Source organism: Kogia breviceps, chromosome 2 (genome assembly GCF_026419965.1).
Source record: "Kogia breviceps isolate mKogBre1 chromosome 2, mKogBre1 haplotype 1, whole genome shotgun sequence".
Taxonomy (NCBI): Eukaryota; Metazoa; Chordata; class Mammalia; order Artiodactyla; family Physeteridae; genus Kogia; species Kogia breviceps.
In genome coordinates, this window is record NC_081311.1 from 45,403,525 (window position 1) to 45,427,338 (window position 23,814).

Here is a 23,814-nt window from a genome sequence, read left to right on the forward strand (position 1 = left end):
CATTGGTCTGTAATTTTCTTTTTTTGTAGTATCTTTGTCTGGTTTTGGTATCCGGGTGATGGTGGCCTCATAGACTGAGTTTGGGAGTGTTCCTTCCTATGCAATTTTTTGGAAGAGTTTGAGAGGGATAGGTGTTAGCTCTTCTCTAAATGTTTGGTAGAATTAACCTGTGAAGCCATCTGGTCCTGGACTTTGTTTGTTGAAAGGTTTTTAATCACAGTTTCAATTTCATTACTCGTGATGCGTCTGTTTATATTTTCGATTTCTTCCTGGTTCAGTCTTGGAAGGTTATACCTTTCTAAGAATTTGTCCATTTCTTCCAGGTTGTCCATTTTACTGGCATACAGTTGCTTGTAGTAGTCGCTTAGGATGCTTTGTATTTCTGCTGTGTCTGTTGTTACTTCTCCTTTTTCATTTCTACTTTAATTGATTTGAGTACTCTCCCTCTTTTTCTTGATGAGTCTGGCTAATGGTTTATCAATTTCGCTTATCTTCTCAAAGAACCAGCTTTTAGTTTTATTGATCTTTGCCATTGTTTTCTTTGTTTCTATTTCATTTATCTCTGCTCTGATCTTTATGATTTCTTTCCTTCTGCTAACTTTGGGTTTTGTTCCTTCTTCTTTCTCTAGTTGCTTTAGGTGTAAGGTTAGATTGTTTATTTGAGATCTTTCTTGTTTCTTGAGGTAGGCTTGTATAGCTGTGAACTTCCCTCTTAGAACTGCTTTTGCTCCATCCCATAGGTTTTGGATCAACATGTTTCATTGTCATTTGTCTGTAGGTATTTTTTGATTTCCTCTTTGATTTCTTCAGTGATCTCTTGGTTATTTAGTAACGTATTGTTTAGCCTCCATGTGTTTCTGTTTTTTACATTTTTTTCCCTGTAATTGATTTCTAATCTCATAGCGTTGTGGTCAGAAAAGATGCTTGATATGATTTCAATTTTCTTAAATTTACTGAGGCTTGATTTGTGACCCAAGATCTGGTATCCTGGAGAATGTCTCGTGCACCCTTGAGAAGAAAGTGTAATCTGCTGTTATTGGATGGAATGTCCTATAAATATCAATTAAACCTATCTGGTCTATTGTGTCATTTAAAGCTTCTGTTTCCTTATTGATTTTCATTTTGGATGATCTGTCCATTAGTGTAAGTGAGGTGTTAAAGTCCCCCACTATTATTGTGTTCCTGTTGATTTCCTCTTTTATAGCTGTTAGCAGTTGCCTTATGTATTGAGGTGCTCCTATGTTGGGTGCATATATAATTGTTCTATCTTCTTCTTGGATTGATCCCTTGATCATTATGTAGTGTCCTTCCTTGTCTCTTGTAACATTCTTTATTTCAAAGTCTATTTTATCAGATATGAATATTGCTACTCCAACTTTCTTTTGATTTCCATTTGCATGCAATATCTTTTTCCATTCCCTCACTTTCAGTCAGTATGTGTCCCTAGGTCTGAAGTGGGTCTCTTGTAGCCAGCATATATATGAGTCTTGTTTTTGTATCCATTCAGCGAACCTGTGTCTTTTGGTTGGAGCATTTAATCCATTCACTTTTAAGGTAATTATCGATATGTATGTTCCTATGGCCATTTTCTTAATTGTTTGGGGTTTGTTTTGGTAGGTCCTTTTCTTCTCTTGTGTTTCCCACTTAGAGAAGTTCCTTTAGCATTTGTTGTAGAGCTGGTTTGGTGGTGCTGAATTCTCGTAGCCTTTGCTTGTCTGTAAAGCTTCTGATTTCTCCATCGAATCTGAATGAGATCCTTGCCAGGTAGAGTAATCTTGGTTGTAGGTTCTTCCCTTTCTTCACTTTAAGTATATCATGCCACTCCCTTCTGGCTTGTACAGTTTCTGCTGAGTAGCTTTTAACCTTATGGGAGTTTATTGTATGTTATTTGTCATTTTTCCCTTGCTGCTTTCAATAATTTTTCTTTGTCTTTAATTTTTGCCAATTTGATTACTATGTGTCTTGGCATGTTTCTCTTTGGGTTTATCCTGTAAGGGACTCTGCGCTTCCTGGACTTGGGTGGCTATTTCCTTTCCCATGTTAGGGAAGTTTTCGACTATAATCTCGTCAAATATTTTCTCGGGTCCTTTCTCTCTCTCTTCTCCTTCTGGGACCCCTATAATGCGAATGTTGTTGCATTTAATGTTGTCCCAGAGGTCTCTTAGGCTGTCTTCATTTCTTTTCATTCTTTTTTCTTTATTCTGTTCTGCAGCAGTGAATGCCACCATTCTGTCTTCCAGGTCACTTATCTGTTCTTCTGCCTCAGTTATTCTGCAATTGATTCCTTCTAGTGTAGTTTTCATTTCAGTTATTGTATTGTTCGTCTCGGTTTCTTTGTTCTTTAATTCTTCTAGGTCTTTGTTAAACATTTCTTGCATCTTCTTGATCTTTGCCTCCAATCTTTTTCCGAGGTCCTGGATCATCTTCACTATCATTATTCTGAATTCTTTTTCTGGAACATTGCCTATCTGCACTTCATTTAGTTGTTTTTCTGGGGTTTTATCTTGTTCTTCATCTGGTACATAGCCCTCTGCCTTTTCATCTTGTCTATCTTTCTGTTAATGTGGCTTTTGTTCCACAGGCTGCAGGATTGTAGTTCTTCTTCCTTCTTCTCTCTGCCCTCTCCCTATTACTGTTTTCTTAATTATTTTGGGTTTGTTATTGTAGGTGTTTTCCTTCTGTTGTGTTTCCTGTCTAGAGAATTTCCTTTAGCATTTGTTGTAAAGCTGGTTTGGTGGTGCTGAATTCTCTTAGTTTTTGCTTGTCTCTAAAGGTTTTAACTTTTCTGTTGAATCTGAATGAGATCCTTGCTGGGTAATCTTGGTTGTAAGTTTTTGCCTTTCATCACTTTAAATATGTCCTGCCACTCCCTTCTGGCTTGCAGAGTTTCTGATGAAAGATAAGATGTTAACTTTATGGGGATTCCCTTGTATGTTATTTGTTGTTTTTCCCTTGCTGCTTTTAATATTTGTTTTTTGTATTTAATTTTTGATAGTTTGATTAACATGTGTCTTGGCATGTTTCTCCTTGGATTTATCCTGTATGGGACTCTCTGTGCTGCCTGGACTTGATTAACTATTTCCTTTTCCATGTTAGGGAAGTTTTCAAGTATAATCTCTTCAAATATTTTCTCAGTCCCTTTCTTTTTCTCTTCTTCTTCTCAGACCCCTTTAATTTGAATGTTGGTGAATTTAATGTTGTCCCAGAGGTCTCTGATACTGTCCTCAATTCTTTTCATTCTGTTTTCTTTATCTGCTCTGCAGTAGTTATTTCCAGTATTTTATCTGCCGGGTCACTTATCTGTTCTTCTGCCCCAGTTATTTTGCTATTGATTTCTTCTAGAGATTTTAAAATTTCATTTATTGTGTTGTTGATCATTGTCTGTTTGCTTTTTAGTTCTTCTAGGTCTTTGTTAAATGTTTCTTGTATTTTCTCCATTCTGTTTCCAAGATTTTGGATATCTTTACTGTCATTACTCTGAATTCTTTTTCTGGTAGACTGCCTATTTCCTGTTCATTTGTTTGGTCTGCTGGTTTTTTTCCTTGCTCCTTCATCTGCTGTGTGTTTCTCTGTCTTCTAATGTTGCTTCACTTACTGTGTTTTGGGTCTCCTTTTTGCAGGCTGCAGGTTCATAATTTTCGTTGTTTTTGGTGTCTGCCCCTGCGGTAAGGTTGGTTCAGTGGGTTGTATAGGCTTCCTGATGGAGGGGACTAGTGCCTGTGTTCTGGTGGATGAGGCTGGATCTTGTATTTCTGGTGGGCAGGTCTGTGTCCGGTGGTGTGTTTTGGGGTGTCTGTGACCTTATTATGATTTTAGGCAGCCTTTCTGCTAGTGGGAGATTGTGTTCCTGTCTTGCTAGTTGTTTGGCATAGGGTGTCCAGCACTCTAGCTTGCTGGTCGTTTAGTGGAGGTGGGTCTTGGCGTTGAGATGGAGATCTCTGGGAGATTTTCGTGGTTTGATATTACGTGGAGCTGGGAGGTCTCTGCTGGACCAGTGTCCTGAACTCGACCCTCCCACCTCAGAGGCACAGGCCTGACACCCAGCTGGAGCACCAAGACCCTGTCATGCACAGCTCAGAATAAAAGGGAGAAAGAAAGCGAGAGAGAGAGAGAGAGAGAGAGAGGGAGGGAGGGAGGGAGGGAGGGAAGAACAATGGAAATAAAACAGAATGAAGTTATTAAAATAAACAATAAAAAATAAGTATTAAAAATTAAAAGAAAATTTAAAAGTAATAAAAAAGAGAAAGAATAGGGCTTCCCTGGTGGCGCAGTGGTTGAGAGTCCGCCTGCCGATGCAGGAGACACGGGTTCGTGCCCTGGTCCGGGAAGATCCCACATGCCGCGGAGCAACTGAGCCCGTGAGCCATGGCCGCTGGGCCTGTGCGTCCGGAGCCTGTGCTCCGCAGCGGGAGAGGCCACAACAGTGAGAGGCCCGCATACCGCAAAAAAAAAAAAAAAAAAAAAAAGAGAAAGAATAGAGCACCCAAACCAGAAAACAAATCCACCAGTGCTAACAAATGCTAAAAACTATACTTAAAAACAAAACAAAACAAAACACAAACAAACTGGAGAGACGGAAGAACCCTAGGACAAATGGTAAAAGCAAAGCTATACAGACAAAATCATATACAGAAGCATATACATACACACTCACAAAAAGAGAAAAAGGAAAAAAAAATATATCGTTGCTTCCAAAGTCCACCTCCTCAATTTGGGATTATTTCTTGTCTATTCAGGTATTCCACAGATGCAGGGTACATCAAGTTGATTGTGGAGATTTAATCTGCTTCTCCTGAGGCTGCTGGGAGAAATTTCCCTTTCTCTTTATTTGCATAGCTCCTGGGCTTCAGCCTTGGATTTGGACCCGCCTCTGTGTGTAGGTCGCCTGAGGGCGTCAGTTCTTTGCTTAGACAGGACGGGGTTAAAGTGGCAGCTGATTTGGGGGCTCTGGGTCACCCAGTCCATGGGGAGGGAGGGGTATGGAATGTGGGGTGAGCCTGAGGCGGCAGAGGCCGGCGTGACGTTGCAACATCCTGAGGCACACCGTGTGTTCTCCAGGGAAATTGTCCCTGGATCACAGGACCCTGGCAGTGGCGGGCTGCACAGGCTCCCACGAGGGGAGGAGTGGATAGTGACTTGTGCTCTCACACAGGCTTCTTGGTGGCTGCAGTAGCAGCCTTAGCATTTCATGCCCATCTCTGGGGTCTGCGTTGATAGCCGTGTCTCGTGCCTGTCTCTGGAGCTCGTTTAGGCGGTGCTCTGAATCTCCTCTCCTCGTACACCCGGAAACAATGGTCTGTTGACTCTTAGGCAGTTCCAGACTTTTCCCTGGACTCCCTCCCGGCTAGCTGTGGTGCACTAGCCCCCTTCAGGCTGTGTTCATGCAGCCGACCCCAGTCCTTCCTCTCCCTGGGATCCGACCTCCGAAGCCTGAGCCTCAGCTCCCAGCCCCCGCCCGCCCCAGTGGGTGAGCAGACAAGCCTCTCGGGCTGGTGAGTGCTGGTTGGCACCGATCCTCTGTGCGGGAATCTCTCCGCTTTGCCCTCCGCATCCCTGTTGCTGCGCCCTCCTCCATGGCTCCAAATGTTCCCCTCTCTGGCACCCGCAGTCTCCGCCCGCGATGGGGCTTCCTAGTGTGTGGAAACCTTTCCTCCTTCACAGCTCCCTCCCACTGGTGCAGGTCCCGTCTCTATTCTCTTGTCTCTGTTTTTTCTTTTTTCTTTTGCCCTACCCAGGTACGTGGAGAGTTTCTTGCCTTTTGGGAGGTCTGAGTTCTTCTGCCAGTGTCCTGTAGGAGTTGTTCCACATGTAGATGTATTTCTGATGTATTTGTGAGGAGGAAGGTGATCTCCACGTCTTACTCTTCCGCCATCTTGAACGCCCCCTCCATCTTATTTATTTTTAATTTTCCCATGGCATCTAGTACAGGGCCGTGTGTGTGCGTGTGTGTGTGTACATGTGTGTGTATGTAGGCAGTGATTCTCTAGGCTTAGTCTTTAAAGTGTTGAAGAAAGTCAATTCTAACTCATCCAGTTATTCCAGATAAATTGGAAGGCTCTCAACACGCTTTTCTACAATGCAGCAAATATTTCCAAAAGAAAAATAATATCATTTACACTTGGGCTTTCCATTTATAATAGAGGGAGAATTTCCTATAAAGTTTAATGACGGTTGATTTCAGGGATGGAACCTGTTGTCTTGGTAAAATTACATTAAGCCGAGAACATTTTGTTTTGATTTATTTTGAATTTAAACATCTAGAAATAAAGATGTACAGAAGCTTCATGTTCAGTCTACATTGTGGGGTGGACATAGCCCATGATTTCACTGATCTGTTATTGTTTAGTTAAAAAACACACCTTTTAGAATGTGAATCTTATTATGTGTTATATTCTAAAGCAGAAGAAGAAAAATGCCCCCACACAAACAAATCCCCCAGTGGGCCAAGCGGGAGGCTCTGCCTTGCCTGCCTGTGCGGCACCTGTGTTTTCCCCAGTGATCACCCCCACCCGTCTCTGTGGGCTCAGTGGCCGCAGTGTGACCCAGCTGCAGGAGGCCCTTGCTGATGTGACTGTCCAGCCTCTGAGGAGACTGGCTGTCACTATTTGGGAGAAGTGCATCATATTTTATTTCAGGGCTCCCAGGGGCCGTCCCCACTTTGAGCATCTGCCCTTTTGCCTTCCTCACATTGGTTTCTCCTGTCAAAAGAATTTCTCCAATGCTTGAAAATCCCAAATTCACCTCCAGTGCACATAGCTGCTGCTCTCTGAGAGGTTTTCATGCCCACGTGAAATGTGATAATAAGATTTGAGTTTAACGGAGTTGGCTTTCTAGACGTGACTTTATCTGTGTTGATCAGCACTTAGCTCAAGCTAGCTGCCATCAGCAAAGTCAGCACTCCTACTCCCTCCTCCCGGGCCACCTCTCTGCTCCACTCTCCGTGCTGCCTTCCCCTCTCCCTGCAGTGGGGAAGGGAGAGCATGGCTGCAGATGACCAGCCTCATGTCATCCATGTTAGCAAATCTGGAGGAGACAGAGTGTCCCTTTCCCGGGTCCTAACACAAAGCCATAGGGCAGGACTCCAGTTGGCCAGGCTGTGGCCCCGAGCTCACTGGGACACGGATCCCTGCACCCAGAGGGGCAGAAACTGCTCATGCGTCCCCAGTGGCCCATCCTCAAGGAATGCAGGTGTCCTTACCAGGAAGAGAGTAGGAAACAAAGAAAAAATGAAGAAACAAATGCACACCCTGCCAGCTACATCCTACAAAGTGTATTTCTTTCTCAGAGTCATGATATTCAACTTTTTAAAAGAACATTTTGTAACATTATTGACTTTAAAATGGGGGACATTGAAGGTTACTAAACAGTGTCTCATTTCTCCACCTGAACAGGATTGGGCCACCACAGGCTCACTCAGGGGATCTGAATGATGGGTGCTGTTCAGGGAAGGGATCAGGGTGTGCCCCTCCATGGGGACCCTGAGATACTGTCATGCACCCTTCGAACCCAAGCATTCTTCAGAGCAGGCTGGGAAAGGAGAAGAGGAAATCCACAAGGCTTCATTTTCCGTGGTGCTCAACAAGCGAGACGTTATTGTTGCACCGTTTCAGGCCAGAGGCTTATGTAGAAGACTCCCTCTGCCCAGAGCCGTCTCCCCGCGATTCTGCTGAGAATCTGACCCTCTCTCCCGCCCCACCCCCGTGCCATTCACAGAGACCTGTAAGGCCTCAGCACCTGAGTTTAATGCTGAAGTCAATTGAAAAGTGCCTGCGTATTTACTTCCAAGTGTGTGTACATATGCTGCTTTTATGTTGTGTCCGTGTGTGAAAAACTGTGTGCTTTGTATGTCTTACATGTCAGGATGTGCTCTGCTTGTGTTTTTGTGGGTCAGCATTTATGTATGTGTGTCTCTGTGGTGCTTGTGCGTATCTGAGAGGGTATATGAGCTGAATTAGTGTTTATGTTTAGACTGTGTTTGTGGTGTATCTGAAGAGCTGGAGGAACAACATTCCTTTATTTGCATTTACTAATTTTGTCCTTAATGTGCTTAGTTTATGAAGCCGCCAGCTGCTGTCCTTCCCTTTCCCCCCAGCCAAGCAGGAGGCAATTTGGTCCAGCTGTCGTGCTGGAATGCATTCTGCTCTTCCTGAGCATGCTTTATTATTATTATTTTTTAAAGCTTTTGGAAGGCTTTGTGAGAGAGGTGCTAGGAGTTCATTGCAGATTATTTTTAATAACAGAATTCTAGAGGGAAATGGAAAGCTGTGTTTTATTGGCAAGCTGTCTTCTCCATCTCTAAAATAAACAAGACTCCATTTTCTACATTATTTAACACGTCATCCTTCCCTCCCCCTTTTTTTTTTAACATGTTTATTGGAGTGTAATTGCTTTACAATGGTGTATTAGTTTCTGCTGTATAACAAAGTGAATCAGCTATATGTATACATATATCCCCATATCCTCTCCCTCTTGCGTCTCCCTCCCTCCCACCCTCCCAATCCCACCCCTCTAGGTGGTCACAGAGCATCGAGCTGATCTCCCTGTGCTATGCGGCTGCTTCCCCCTAGCTATCTATTTTACATTTGTTCCCTCCTCTTTTTAATCATCCTCCAAATGGACTAATGAGATCCAAACCGAAATGCGTAGAGCCCTCTCTGTGAGCACATGTGTATCAGGCCCTGCTCAGGAGAGGTTGCACCCAGTGGGGCACAGATCGATTCTGCTGTGACTCAGGTCCTCCCTGGGTCACAGGTGGCCACCTCCCTGCTTAGAGAGGCCGACCCCACAGAGCCCCTGGCCCCTGGCCTGCGTTGGTGATGTGTAAAGCTTGGAAAGAATCAGCACATGGTGGGTAGAGGGCACCCTGTTATCTAGAGAAGCTTCTGCTAGACTCCGGTGGCAGCACCAGCCACTTGTCATTTCAACTCAACTCAGTTTGACCCAAATAAACACACAGAGCACCTGCGTGGTCTCCAGCATTGTGCTAAGCCTATGTGTGTGTGTGTGTGTGTGTGTGTGCGTGTGTGTGTGTGTGTGTAAATGAATGAAAGCTGAGACCCCTGCTGTCCCTTGAAAATGTTGGTATGTTGATGCAGTTGGCCCAAAGCTCAACTCTTCAGGCTGCGATAAATACCCTGCCATGTCTATGAGCCCTGCTGCCCTCTGTAGCCATGGCCCTGTGTTTGTGACAGCTTTTCTGCTCTGCCATGCACATGGGCAGGGAAGCCCTCACCACTGGCTTCTGTAGGTCCACACAGAGCAAGCACCTTTGGATTTCTGCTGCCTTATAGCAAGGGTATGGAGCCGCTGGCCTGGATGCCTGCACCCCAGCCTCGCCCATCTTGCCTGCTCCTGCTTCTGCCCTTCTCTACATCCCTGCACAGCTGGCCTTCACGCCCACCCAGGGCCATCCCTCCAACTTCAGACTCCCCAGGACACGCAGCTTTTTACCTTTCGTGAGCGTAGTAAGAGGAATTTTGAGTAGTGCCTTGTTCTGTCTAGCTACATCTATAAAGCTGACAGCCCGGTACGAGTTTGTTTTCAAACAAACTTTTGTAGAAGCTGTTACTCGGAAGAGGAAGAGCGTATTGTCAATCCTTTCAGGCAAATCTTCCCTCAAAACTTCCAGGATTCTAGGAACCACTGGTGAGGAGCTCAATACACCTGTTTCTCCAAGGCCTCTCTTTGTATCCTTCCCCTTCCTCTTCTTTGCTCCTCTTTCCTTCTTCTGTTTTCTCTGTTGATCATAAAAGTGCTAAGCACATTCGTTGTGCCAGGACAAATTCATGAGGCCAGATCACACAGTTGGAGAGCTTGTAAATCACCCACGCTAGTAACCCTTAAAATTGTTGAGTGTCTGGGTTCCAAGAACAGTGCAAGGTGCTGAGGGACTGTTGCTGCCTTTGAGGAGCTAGCGGTCTCCCAGGGAGGGTGACATGTCCACAGATGACTGTAAGAGAGTCTGAGGATGTGCCAGGGAACCAGTTTGCAGGGAATTTCCCCTGGCTGAGGCTCAGGCACAGCTTCCTGGAGAAGATGGATTTTAAGTTGTCCTTGAAGGTTGGGTGGGATTTTGACAAAAGCCTCAGGGAAAGAGAAGGGCAATGGTGGTGCATGGTGTGACCAAAGTGCAGGGTCAAGCAGTTCCAGTGCGGGTCATGTTTCAAGCTACCTGGACAGAAGGGACCAGCAGGAAGTAGATGAGAAAAATGGGCTAAGCCACATCCAGAAGGTCCTGAGGGCAAGAAGCAGGGGTTTGGACGTTGTCATTAAAATATCTTGAGCAGGCAGGGCTGCAGGCTGAACTTTGTGCTAATGGAAGAAATAACACACCACTTTATTATTTTTTATTATTTTAAAATTATTATTATTATTATTATTATTATTTTTGGCTGTGCTGCGTGGCTTGCGGGATCTTAGTTCCCCCACCAGGGATAGAACCCATGCCCCCTGCAGTGAAAGTGCAGAGTCCTAACCACTGGACCACTAGGGAATTCCTTTTTTTTTTTTTTTTTTTTTGCGGTACGCAGGCCTCTCACTGTTGTGGCCTCTCCCGTCGTGGAGCACAGGCTCCGGACGCACAGGCTCAGCGACTATGGCTCACAGGCCCAGCCGCTCCGCAGCATGTGGGATCCTCCCGGACCAGGGCACGAACCCGCGTCCCCTGCATCAGCAGGCGGACCCTCAACCACAGCTCCACCAGGGAAGTCCCCCCTCCCTTTTTTTAAAATAATGTGCTCTGTTGCTAATTACCATTCTACTTATTTAACCAGGTTTTCCTTTAACAACTAAGTCACTTTCTGAATATCCGGAACTTAATGGAAATGACTTAACCCTTTAAGGTTAGCATATTTGGGCCTCACTAGAGTCTTAGAGAAAGAGAGAGAGGAAAAAAAAGGGTGTCAACAAATTTGCTCACCATAAATAAGTTAACCATGGACACACCACTTTATATAGTAACTAGAAGGTAGTGAGGAGAAAGTCAGGAGCACGCCACCAACACATTGCTCCTAGTTTACAAAGCCTAGGATTATGCCCAGATGTATATTCAGTTCAGTGACTTACTTAACTTTAAATTAAATATTTTTAGTAATATTAATATTAGAGATATTATCTAATCCCTTTTTGCCTCTACTAACAATTTTTTTGGGGGGGGCTATATTTGTACTTTAAGCTTCTTTTCTCCCACTTTTGATGGGTGGGACAATTCTTTGGTTTAAAAAAAGTAAGATGAGCAGTTTTTTTCTTCTTTTAAAATATGAATTTGAACTTCTGTCTTGGAGCTTCTGCAACATCTGACACTGTAGGAAGTTACCATTTATCTAATGTAGATGTGTGTTGCTGACATGGGGTGTGCATGGAGGAGGGCAAGATGAAACACAGAAGGTGTGTGTTTGCAGGTGAATCCACCTACCTCCCCACCTGCCCACATCTTTAGCTTTCATTTACTTTTTGAGGTGGAGCTTTCCAGCGCTCCTCGAAATCACTTTCATTGCTTCAGGCATGATATATCACTTCCCTGTAATGCGTATGTGGACTGTGCTGTAGAATAACTAGTTGCAGTTGGTAATGCCCCAGGAAAGAATGATTCTTTCATGAAAACGTGCAGAATCCCTCTGTCCTGACTGGGGACGAGGGCAGTGTTTGAGCTCTGACACTGCCACCTATGGGCTGGGGTCGTGGAGAGCTGGTTGCTCTCCACCGGTGGCAGGTTTGCTGGCACCTTTCCAGAGTAGATCCGGGGTGGGGCAGTATTTTTTGCCAAGACCTCATCCTCCAGGGCAGAAAAGGGAGGGTGGTCCAGGCGTGACCGTACTTGCATGTTGGGACAGGGAGGCTGGCAGCAGTTCTTGGCGTGGTAGGTGGTTCCGCCAGCACTTTGATGGCATCCCTCGCTTTTCTGCTCTTCCTCAGCTCTTCTTGCTTTTTTCCCCTAATGACCTGGGCAAGGGGAATGGAGAGACTTCTTTCAACCCTTCCCTGGCCTGATGCCCTCATCCCTTCTGAGCTGAGAAAGGTAGGCATCTTCAGCAATCCTGAAGCAATCTCGAGGAGGAAGAAAGAGGAACCTTGGGTAGAACTAGGACCTGTGTTTGGAACAACAGGCCTCCGGGAAGCAAGTCTTGTGGTCCTGCTAAGAATGGGAGCCTCAGGTCCTTGGGCGCTGAGGAGCTCGCGGGAACGGAGACTGAAGCATGGAACTGTTGCAGAGGAGTCTTGGGGGCTTGGCCACGGGGTCTGAGTCTTTCATCCTAAGGCCCTGAGGTCTATCCAGCTTAATGGTGGCACTTCTGGGTTCAGCTTTTATCTACATTCTCCCTGAAGGAAGATGCGAGGCCTCAGAATCCCTGATGGCCCAACATCAATCCCACCCGGAGCCCTGGGCCCCTGATTCCCACAGCTGACTCATCTGTGGCAACCTGCTTCATATGCTGGAGTCATCTCCTGCCTTCCACCCAGGCCATGTCTGTGCCTTCACACGGCTTTTGACCACTCTTTCTCTCTTGGGACCTGTTATACTTCACAGTGCCTGATGTAGATACCAGCCTGATCCCAGATCAGCTTCTGTTCCCAAACATTTCAGCCCAAACTCTTTATTTATTTATTTATTTTTAACATCTTTATTGGAGTATAATTGCTTTACAATGTTGTGTTAATTTCTGCTGTACAACAAAGTGACTCAGCTGTACGTATACATATATCCGCATATCCCTTCCCTCTTGTGCCTCCTTCTCACCCTCCCTATCCCACTCCTCTAGGTGGTCACAAAGCACCCAGCTGATCTTTCTGTGCCCAAACTCTTAATTTGTTTGTGCTTTCTGAGAACCTACCGTGTACCAGCTTCTGGGCTCTGTGTTATGAGAGAGTCAAAGAGAATGAGACTAGCTATGACCTGAGGCTGGTTCAGCTCTGAGTAATCTCTCTTCCATCTTGTCCTTAAAATACACATGAGAGTGCAGAAAATGACCAAAAACAACACAAAAAACCTCACAGGAACACTGTCAACAATTGCTAGCCTTGGGAGGGATTTCCATTATCTTCAGCAACAATGAGACAGATTCAGAAGCACAATTGATGACATTTTCATTGTTAGTGGCTCATTTGGCCAGAGGTGAGAAGAGGCCTTGGTGACACCCCTTTCTCCCCAAGGTCTGAAGAAGTCCTTGAACCCAGCGGACTATTGAATAGCACCCTGCCCCCTCTCCACCTCCCTGCCCATTGCAATCTGGGGGAGATAAAAAGGAGGGCATGTCACAACAATCCTGAAAGGTGTGGTTTTCACAGGTACAATGCTGCTGGTTGGGGCTGAGGGAGCAAGAGAGCCATTTTATCTTCTGTGCATTGAACCTGGTGGAAGAAAATTAAGCCCCTCTGCATACTTACTAGGGCATAAGTATGTGGGAGAGCTTGACCATCCTCAGCCCACCAAGTGAGTGCCTGACACCAAGGTACTGCCATGTGGACGGGATGTGAACCAACTTTGCCTTCCAACTTTAGCTCTCCAGGGAACGAGGGGATTAGAGCATGGGCAAAAATGGTAAAATTGTGCTGCATGTCTTCTGTCAACAAGGTCTTGTGGAAGATGAATATACAACAACCAAAAAAATCAAACCACTAGAGAACCAATAAAAAAGTTCTGAACTGAATACACTGACTACATTTGAAAAACACAACTTTAAAGAATTATTTTTAGGAGGAAATAAAAAGTAATTTAAAGATCTATATTTCATGTTCTTAGTTATAAGAATATATGAAATTATTAGAAGAGATCAGGCTGATGACAGCAGAGCAGCCTGAGATCTGAGCTCAGATGAAAAGGACAACAGTGATATTAGGAAGAGGCTTCCAAAAAGCATACAATAGTAGAGCTAAAATCTCTATCAGTGTCAGTAAAGGGAAAAACTGAACCAGCAGAAAAATGCTATAATGTTGAGGGCAAACTTAAGTTCCTTTTCTAGAATTCACTGAAAAAGGACAAAGAGATGAAAATAATAATAAGAAATACAGTAGTTACAGAGCCTAATAAAAGCACATCAACCTTTGAATTGTATGGCTATTGTGAGGAAGAAATATAAACAAGTCAGAAGAAGCAATAATCAAAGATACAATGTTTGAAAAATTTTCTGAGCTGGGGAAAAAATATACTTCATTCATAGACAATAGTCAATAATGACATTTAAGGTAAACTTGCTCAAAAACAAACATAGATATACTCTATTAATTTAATCAGTGATTTAAAAATAGATATAAAAGCATTCAATCTGAGCATACATGTTTCTCAGAAAGGAACTAAACACCAGTCAGGATAATGTTAGATTATTCATTAACAGCAGGAAATTAGAAGACAATGGAACATCTTTTAAGTTTTCAGAGAAATCATGTTTATTACCATCAATTTGAATTTTATATGTTAAGAAAATAAAACATTTTTATATGCAGGGGCTCTGAAAGTATGCTAAACCTTATACTGTTATAACTGTGAGAAGAATCAAATGGAAGAACTCTGGGATGGAGAGGTCAATTGATAAATGTCTGCATGTTGTCAGTTTGGATGAAAAAGCCAGAAATCAGAATGAAGACTAAAGATACATAATAAACCAAAACTGTCACTTGGTCACAATGGCCTGGCTCTTTTTTTTTTTTTTAACATAAAGGCTTTTAATTATTTTATTTTAAAAATTTATTTATTTATTTTTGGCTGCGTTGAGTCTTTGTTGCTGCACATGGGCTTTCTCTAGTTGTGGTGAGCGGGGGCTACTCTTCATTGTGATGCGCGGGCTTCTCACTGCAGTGGCTTCTCTTATTGTGGAGCACGGGCTCTAGGCATGCAGGCTTCAATAGCAGTGGTTTGCAAGCTTTAGAGCACAGGCTCAGTAGTGGTGCACAGGCTTAGTTGCTCCACGGCCTTGGGATCTTCCCGGCCCAGGGCTTGAACCCATGTCCTCTGCATTGGAAGGCGGATTCTTAACCACTGTGCCACCAGGGAAGTTCTGGCCTGGCTCTTGAATTCCTGATGGATGCATGGAAACTGAGCAGGGTCTCTGAGCTGGCATGATTTAGAAGCCAGGGATGAAGACAGAGAGAATTCATGCTTTTATGAGACACATATTCTAAAGAATGCACTAGAAATTGATAAGCTGATTTTCAAATTGTGATGACATCACAAAGAAAATAACACAAGGTTATTAATTGGGAGGAATGGGTGAGTGGAAGGCTACTTGGTGAGGAATATTCAGGTTCTGTTTTGGATATGCTAACCTTGGAAACCCAACCACGCAGTTGGATATGTCTGAAGCTTGGGGGAGAGGTCTGAGCTACTAATATCACTTTGGGTGTGATTAGCCTGTGGATGATATTTTAAGCTGTGGTATTTGAAGAGGGCCTGGGCCTGAACCCTACATCAATCCAGTGTTTAGAGAAGGGAGAGGAGGAGGGCCTGGCAAGGAGGCTGAGAAGGGGCAAGGAGTTTGGGAGGAGGAAAACCAATAAAATTTTTTCAGTTGGAAATGTATTTGGCTACTAGTAGCAAAGACCAAACTTAATAATGGCTGAAGTCAAATGGAAGTGTGTTTCCCCACTGCCATGTGAAAAGTTAGATGTGTGCCAGGGAAAACATGGTGGCTCCACAGATATCGGCGACACAGACATCCTCGAATAAGTTGTGTCAACCTGAGCCTGCACCTTCATCGTCAGGAGTCTGTGATGGCTGCTGGAACTCCAGCCATCACATCTGTATCCTCACACCTAGAAAGAGGAAAGATGAGAACAAGAGAGCCTCAGGCCACTTGTCAGGCTCCCTTCTAACCTGCTTTCCTAGAAGTTCTACTCACAACTTCGACTTATATCTCCTTGGCTACCCCTGTCTCAAGGGAGGCTTTCAGTTTTTCTGAATACAGTTCCAGATACAAATACAATTTTTCTTACTCTTAATGTCCTCATCTGCAAAAATAGGGACTTCTCCATTTATTGTGTTTCATTATTCATGGGTGCATTCATTTATTCATGAACCATATCAAGCATCAGGGCTGAACATACTGCTCAGTGCACCTGGGCCTGGTGATGGGGTCTGTGTCTCTGTTCCTGATCACTGCTGAGCACTGACCATATGATGGGCTGTGTACAAAATGCTCCCTGTAGAGTAATACTCACCATTACTCCATGGGTTGCTTTTGTCCCCACTTGCTGTGTGAAGACAGCAGCGGGCCTGTAGGGGGTGAGCCCAGTGGTGATGTCACTCTGTGCAGTGACAGGAGGTGTGCAGCTCAGTGTCGTCCCCACCTGTGGGGCCTGTGAAGTGAGCCTGCCTTCTGCAGACCCTGCAGACTTGCTGACGACGGGACAGCTCCGAGCAGCATGCAGGAAGTGTCAGAACAATGAATCCCTGCAGCCTGGAGGTCTGGGCATGCCCCCAGAGATTTCCCCTATGTGTTCTGGAATGTTTAGTGTGGTTGACCTTGCCAGTGATTTATGAAATAGCTTAAAAATAGTTTTTACCTAGAGATAAAATATGGCCCTGATTCTTGTGCATACAATAACCATTGTACTTGTTGATGACTTCAGCTGTAGTTGTTTGAAATCAGTATTATATTCACCCAGAACACTTAATAAAATAGTTTCCCCAGCAAGCACCTATCTTCTGAGAAGAATTTCCTCTGATGGTGCAAGAAAACCATTCATGTCTTACCCTTAAGAGGTGATGGATAAAATTATCCTGATTAAGAAGAAATTATTTGTCCAGGAAAGAAAGCTTGCTGTCTCTATTGTGTAGATATCCACGTTTTTCTGAGTCTGACCTTACTCAGCTCTGGCAGCAAGGATCACTGGCCCACTTGCTCCGGGACGCCCCCTGATGTGGCCAATGTGAGGCTCCTCCTCCCCATGCTGCCCTCCACCAGAATCAGGCTTAATCTGGCTCTGGCCTTGACCTTAATATTCCTAACTCTTTTCCTCAACATATAGAAGGTCATCTGATTTTATGGTGTTTGAATTTCTGTTTATTCATCGGCATTTCCTTTTAAGTCCCAAACGTCCTCAATTTTTGCATTATCAGCAGACAGAAAGGTGGCAGCCTCTAATGCCAACTCTATTCTGCGTAATAGAGTGGGGTCAGTCCCTTCTTGCCTGTCAGATGGACACTCTGAGAGACACTCCATGGGGAGATCCCTTTGCCCTCTGCAGAGAATCAGTCTCGAGACTCAGAGAGAGAAACTGCCCATGGTGTGGGAGGTCATGCGAGGCCTACACTCAAAGGCAAAGCTAAGTCAGGGGCCATTTTGTTTCCACGGACTCACTAGAAAGCATGGGCAATAGAGCCAGACAGAACTGGACTCTAGATTCTAACCCTGCCAATCGCTGGCCTGTGACCCCAGGCTGGTCACCTAACCTCTCCAGCTGTGCCTTTCTTCCTTCCTACCTTCCTTCCTCCTTTCCTTCCTTTTTAAAAATAGACTTTCTCTTTTAGAGTAGTTTTAGGCTCACAGCACAATTGAGAAGGAGGTTCAGAGATTTCCCTTATATCCCATCTACCTCACACATGCACAGCCTCTCTTACTATCAACATTCCCCACTAGAGCAGTACATTTATGGTAATTGGTGAACCTACATTGACATATCCTTATTACCCAAGGTCCATAGTTTACATTAGGGTTCACTCTTGGTGTTGTACGTTTTATGGGTTTGGACAAACATCTAATGACACGTACCCATCATTATAGTATCATTCACAGTATTTTCACTGCCCTAAAAATCCTCTGTGCTCTATCTATCCGACCCTCTCCCCTCACCTGGCAACTGCTGATCTATTTACTATCTCTGTAGTTTTGCCTATTCCAGAATGTTATGTAGTTGGAATCCTGCAGTATATAGCCTTTTTAGATTGGTTTCTTTCATTTAGTAATAGTCATTTAGTCTGGATAGCTCATTGCTTTTTAGCACTGAATAATATTCCATCATCTGGACGTACCATAGCTTGTTTATCCATTCACCCACCGAAGGGCATCTTGGTTGCTTCCAGGTTTTGGCAGTTATAAACAAAGCTGTTATAAACATCTGTGTGTAGGTTTTCAAGTGTCCCTGTCTTTATCAGCAGCATCATGGGGATTTTGGAAGCATTAAGCTGGACAAGACACAGACAGCCCCTAGTACACTGCTAGGTACCACATGTGCTCTAAGTCCCTGTTCTTGATTACTGCTGTTATTGCTCCCTCTCCTGTACTAATGACAAACAGACTGATGAAGACACTGTAGACAGGGGCTTCCCTGGTGGCGCGGTGGTTGAGAGTCCACCTGCCGATGCGGGGAACGCGGGTTCATGACCCGGTCCGGGAATATCCCACATGCCACAGAGCGGCTGGCCCCGTGAGCCATGGCCGCTGAGCCTGCGCGTCCGGAGCCTGTGCTCCGCAACGGAAGAGGCCACAGCAGTGAGAGGCCCGCGTACCACAAAAAAAGAAAAAAAGACAACTGTAGACAGTCTTTAAGGTTTCATTTACTGGGATGGGAGGGAGAGGGAGTTTGACATAACAGGACTTTCCAAAGAAAAAGAACAAAAAGTAACTCTGTTACTCAGGGAAAGAGAATGCCTCTCAGGAACTGAACAATGTGTGCTTTCAAGGATTACAAGAGTATGGAAGGAAGGGGGACAGGCCACAAATATATTTAATTCATGGACCTAACAGAGGGGGCAAGGATGTTATCCACTCCTGGGGCACCTGTGTACCATTGAGACTCTCAAAGGTCTGAAGCACGAGTCCTGTAAACTACAATCAAGGAAAAAATGACAGTCAAAACAAACTTCACAGCATGGAAAAGGGGTGTGAGAGCTCCGAAGCTTAGGGCTGGGGTGGCCTTAAAGTGGCCTGCACAGCTGACAGCTTACAGCCTTCTGCCAGTGCGGACCCCTGTCCCTGCACATCTGTGGGGAGTGCAGTGTGGTGAGGAAGGCCTGGGCTTTCTAGTTAGGTAGACGTGAATGAGTTTCAGTCCTGGCTCTGCTGTGTGGCTTTGGGGAAGTTATGTAACCTGTCTGATCCTCAGCTGAGAGATGGCATTATAATACCTACATGTGGAGTTGTGGTAGGGGTCAAATGAAGTAATATTTATGAAGTACTTTGAGAAGTGTGTAGTCATGGTAGATAGTTGTTTTTATAGCAGGCCATCTGGAAAGCAGAATTGGTCTGGACATTGCTCGTTGTGGGGAACCATTGTCTGAGGTAACCCAGTCTCACTGTTACAAATGTGTCCTTAGCCTAAGTTGAAATCAGTTCTCCTGTACATGTAGAACATGGGATGAGAACATGTACAACTCCTGTTGTGTGAAATATTTTGAGATGTTTGACACTGATGACAGCTTCTTTCTCTACCTCGACCATGCCTTCTCCTGGATAAAGTGTCCTCAGTGCCTCCATGCATCCCTCTATGTCACTTGTCAAGCCTGAGATCAAGATCTGGAATTTGACAGATGAAAGCACAGTTACTTATTCAAAGCAGCAATATGATAGTGGCAATTGTATCTTTTTTTTAAAAGAATCAATTTTATTTATTTTTGGTTGTGTTGGGTCTTTGTTGCTGCATGCGGGCTCTCTCTAATTGCGGAGAGCGGGGGCTACTCTTTGTTGTGGTGCGTGGGCTTCTCATTGTGGTGGCTTCTCTTGCTGTGGAGCACGGGCTCTAGGTGCACGGGCTTCAGTAGTTGTGGCACACGGGCTCAGTAGTTGTGGCTCACGGGCTCTAGAGCGCAGGCTCAGCAGTTGTGGCGCACGGACTTAGTTGCTTCGCAGCATGTGGGATCTTCTGGACCAGGTATCGAACCTGTGTTCCCTGCATTGGCAGGCAGATTCTTAACCACTGTGCCACCAGGGAAGCCCTATTGGCTAACTTTGTTTCATTGATACCCTCATCTACTCACCCTGAGAGACACAGAAAATATGGCAGATGGTGCTTAAGACCATTTTCAAAGCTAAAAATCCACATGTTCAAGTTGCCATGGAAGCTTGAGAATGCCTGGTGTACACGGAAGTCCTGACGGATTCATTTGGGGAAATGGTTGTTGTCAAACAGGGTCAGGCCAGATGAAGCTGGATCTTGAACAGGGATTACAGGACTGAGACATATAGTGATAGGATGGAGAGTGGCATGGAAGGGATGGAGGGTGTGGGATTGGGATAAAACCTGTGAGTTGCCTTCCAGTGAGTGAAGAGTGGGCTAATGGCAGGGTGACACAAAGGTCAGATACCCAAGCAGCCCCCTTCTAAAGTATGTTGGCAAGGGGCCCCTATTGAGCAACCCAAGAACAAACAGACATATAAACAGCATCGCGAAAGGCTACACAGCAGTGTCTGAGCTGTCACCAAATCCAGTTTGCTAACTAAACGCGTGGGGGGAAATGGGCAAGTCTCCTCTCCTCTACTAAAGATTTAAAGTACAAGCAGACCCAAGGTCAATAAACTGATGCCATCAGCGTGGGGGCAGGAGGGGGAAATGGAGGAAAGAAACGAAAGTGAAGCATGATTTAGTAATTATGGAAAGAACAGTGCTGCACATAACAAGAAGTTATTTCAGTGGGAGGTGAAAAGAAAACAAAAACCTCAAAATCGGAGAGGGAGGCTGATAGGGGAAAATGAGAAAAGAAACAAAAGTGGAAGAATGATTTAATGAGTTCTGGGAAGAAAAGCGTGTAACTGAATTGAGGGTCTGATTGATGGGATGGGTTTTAGAAAGAAAACAGAATCTTGCTTTCTGCCTATGGACGCTGCCGTGTAAGCATCGTTGACACCTCTCCCTCCACAGCCATCATGTCTAAGTCAGAGTCTCCCAAAGAGCCCGAACAGCTGCAGAAACTCTTCATTGGGGGTTTGAGCTTTGAAACAACCGATGACAGTCTGTGGAGCCATTGTGAGCAGTGGGGACGCTCACAGACTGTGTGGTAATGAGGGATCCAAACACCAAGTGCTCCAGAGGCTTCGGGGTTGTCACATATGCCACTGTGGAGGAGGTGGATGCAACCATGAAGGCAAGGCCACACAAGGTGGGTGGAAGAGTTGGGGAACCAAAGAGGGCCGTCTCAGGAGAAGATTCTCAAAGACCTGGTGCCCACTTAACTGTGAAAAAGATTTTTGTTGGTGGCATTAAAGGAGACATTGAAGAACATCACCTAAGAGATTATTTTGAACAGTATGGGAAAATTGAAGTGATTGAAATCATAACTGACCAAGGCAGTGGTAAAAAGAGAGGCTTTGCTTTAGTAACCTTTGATGACCATGACTCTGTAGACAAGACTGTCATTCAGAAATACCACACTGTGAATGGCCACAACTGTGAAGTAAGGAAAGTCCTGTCTCAGCAAGATATGGCTAGTGCTTCTTCCAGCCAAAGAGGTCGAAGTGTTTCTGGAAACTTTGGTGTTGGTCGTGGAGGAAACTTCAGTGGTTGAGCTGGCTTTGGTGGCAGCTGCGGTGGTGGTGGCTGTGGTGGCAGTGGGGATGGCTATAATGGATTCGGTAATGGTGGAAGCAATTTTGGAGGTGGTGGAAGCTTCAATGATTTTGGCAATTACAACAATCAATCTTCATATTTTGGTCCCATGAAAGGAGGAAACTTTGGAGGCAGAAGTTCTAACCCCTGTGGTAGTGGAGGCCAATACTTTGCCAAACCACAAAGCCAAGGTAGCTATGGTGGTTCCAGCAGAAGCAGTAGCTATGGCAGTGGCAGGAGGTTGTAATTACTGCCAGGAAACAAAGCTTAGCAGGAGAGGAGAGCCAGAGAAGTGACAGGGAAGCTACAGGCTACAACAGATTTGCGAACTCAGCCAGGCACAGTGGTGGCAGGGCCTAGCTGCTACAAAGAAGACATGTTTTAGACAATACTCATGTGTATGGGCAAAAAACCCCTTGAGGACTGTATTTGTGACTAATTGTATAACAGGTTATTTTAGTTTCTGTTCTGTGGAAAGTGTAAAGCATTTCAAAAAAGAGGGTTTTTTGTTGTTTTTTAACATCTTTATTGGAGTATAATTGCTTTACAATGGTGCGTTAGTTTCTGCTTTATAACAAAGTGAATCAGTTATACATATACATATATCCCCATATCTCTTCCCTCTTGCATCTCCCTCCCTCTGACCCTCCCTATCCCACCCCTCTAGGTGGTAACAAGGAACCGAGCTGATCTCCCTGTGCTATGCGGCTGCTTCCCACTAGCTATCTATTTTACATTTGGTTGTGTATATATGTCCTTGCCACTCTCTCACTTTGACCCAGCTTACCCTTCCCCCTCCCCATGTCCTCAAGTCCATTCTCTAGTAGGTCTCCGTCTTTATTTCTGTCTTGCTCCTAGGTTCTTCATGACCTTTAAAAATTTTTTTCTTAGATTCCATATATATGTGTTAGCATATGATATTTGTTTTTCTCTTTCTGACTTACTTCACCCTGTATGACAGACTCGAGGTCCATCGACCTCACTACGAATAACTCAATTTCGTTTCTTTTTATGGCTGAGTAATATTCCATTGTATACATGTGCCACATCTTCTTTATCCATTCATCTGTCAATGGACAGATGGTTGCTTCCATGTCCTGGCTATTGTAAATAGAGCTGCAGTGAACATTGTGGTACATGACTCTTTTTGAATTATGGTTTTCTCAGGGTATATGGCCAGTCGTGGGATTGCTGGGTCGTATGGTAGTTCTATTTTTAGTTTTTTAAGGAACCTCCATACTGTTCTCCATAGTGGCTGTATCAATTTACATTCGCACCAACAGTGCAGGAGGGTTCCCTTTTCTCCACACCCTCTCCAGAATGTATTGTTTGTAGATTTTTTGATGATGGCCATTCTGACTGGTGTGAGATGATATTTCATTGTAGTTTTGATTTGCATTTCTCTAGTGATTAATGATGTTGAGCATTCTTTCATGTGTTTGTTGGCAATCTGTATATCTTCTTTGGAGAAATGTCTATTTAGGTTTTAATAGTATCAAATTGCAAGGTACTTAAATTCTATCAGATACATTTAAAAGGAGTATTGTAATATTTTTGTTTTAATTTGTCAGTATTTATAATATGCAAATTATATCCTTTGCCATTATAAAAATTTAAGATAAAATAATTCAAGTGTCATCTTCGAAATGTATATCACTTTCAAAATTCCTGGGAGATATGCAAAAACAAACAAACAAACAAAAAACAAATGAGTGAAATCCACAGCTTTGGAGGATGCCTTGAGTCTGTGTTGTTCATCTTTTTGGCTAATTCCCTGGATCATATCCTTGCCACCTTTTACCTGGACAAGAGCCTGAACCCCCCAGGGTCTTTCCCTGGCTGAGCAGAATTGACTTTGCTGCCAAAGGGGCCTCCCTACAGACAAACATGGTCATGTAATCCCTTCAAAAATCTCTGTTGGGTGTCATCCCACCTGCAGCTTGTTGCTGGGCTTGGTTAACTTTTACATGAGTCATTAATTGAGATAGAAATATTGACTTGGATTTTACTCTTTCTTTTTCAATAAAGGTTTCTGCATTTAGATTGCATAGGACAGAGGTAGCAAATCAATAGCCCCTGGGCCATATCTGGCTTGCAGATGTGGTTGGTTTGAAATCTAAAACATTTAAAAATAGTTTAAAGGAGAAACACTGGAATCTTGCTAACAGTAAACTTTGTGGCATTTTAACTTGCCATATTTCCATCTCCCCTCCCAGATCTGCAGTAGCCTTGGTAACCAACAGCCCACAACAAAGGTGAAAGCCAGCAGACTAACAGCCATTGGAGGGGCAGAATGGGGTTGGAACACCTCCAAAGACCCATTCCCAGAGAATTGTCATTATT

At 44.4% G+C, this 23,814-nt stretch overlaps 1 pseudogene; it reads left to right on the plus strand.

The window, feature by feature from the left end:
- Positions 1 to 20,792: 20,792 nt before the first annotated feature.
- Positions 20,793 to 21,430, plus strand: LOC131750318 (heterogeneous nuclear ribonucleoprotein A1-like; annotated as a pseudogene).
- Positions 21,431 to 23,814: the final 2,384 nt, after the last annotated feature.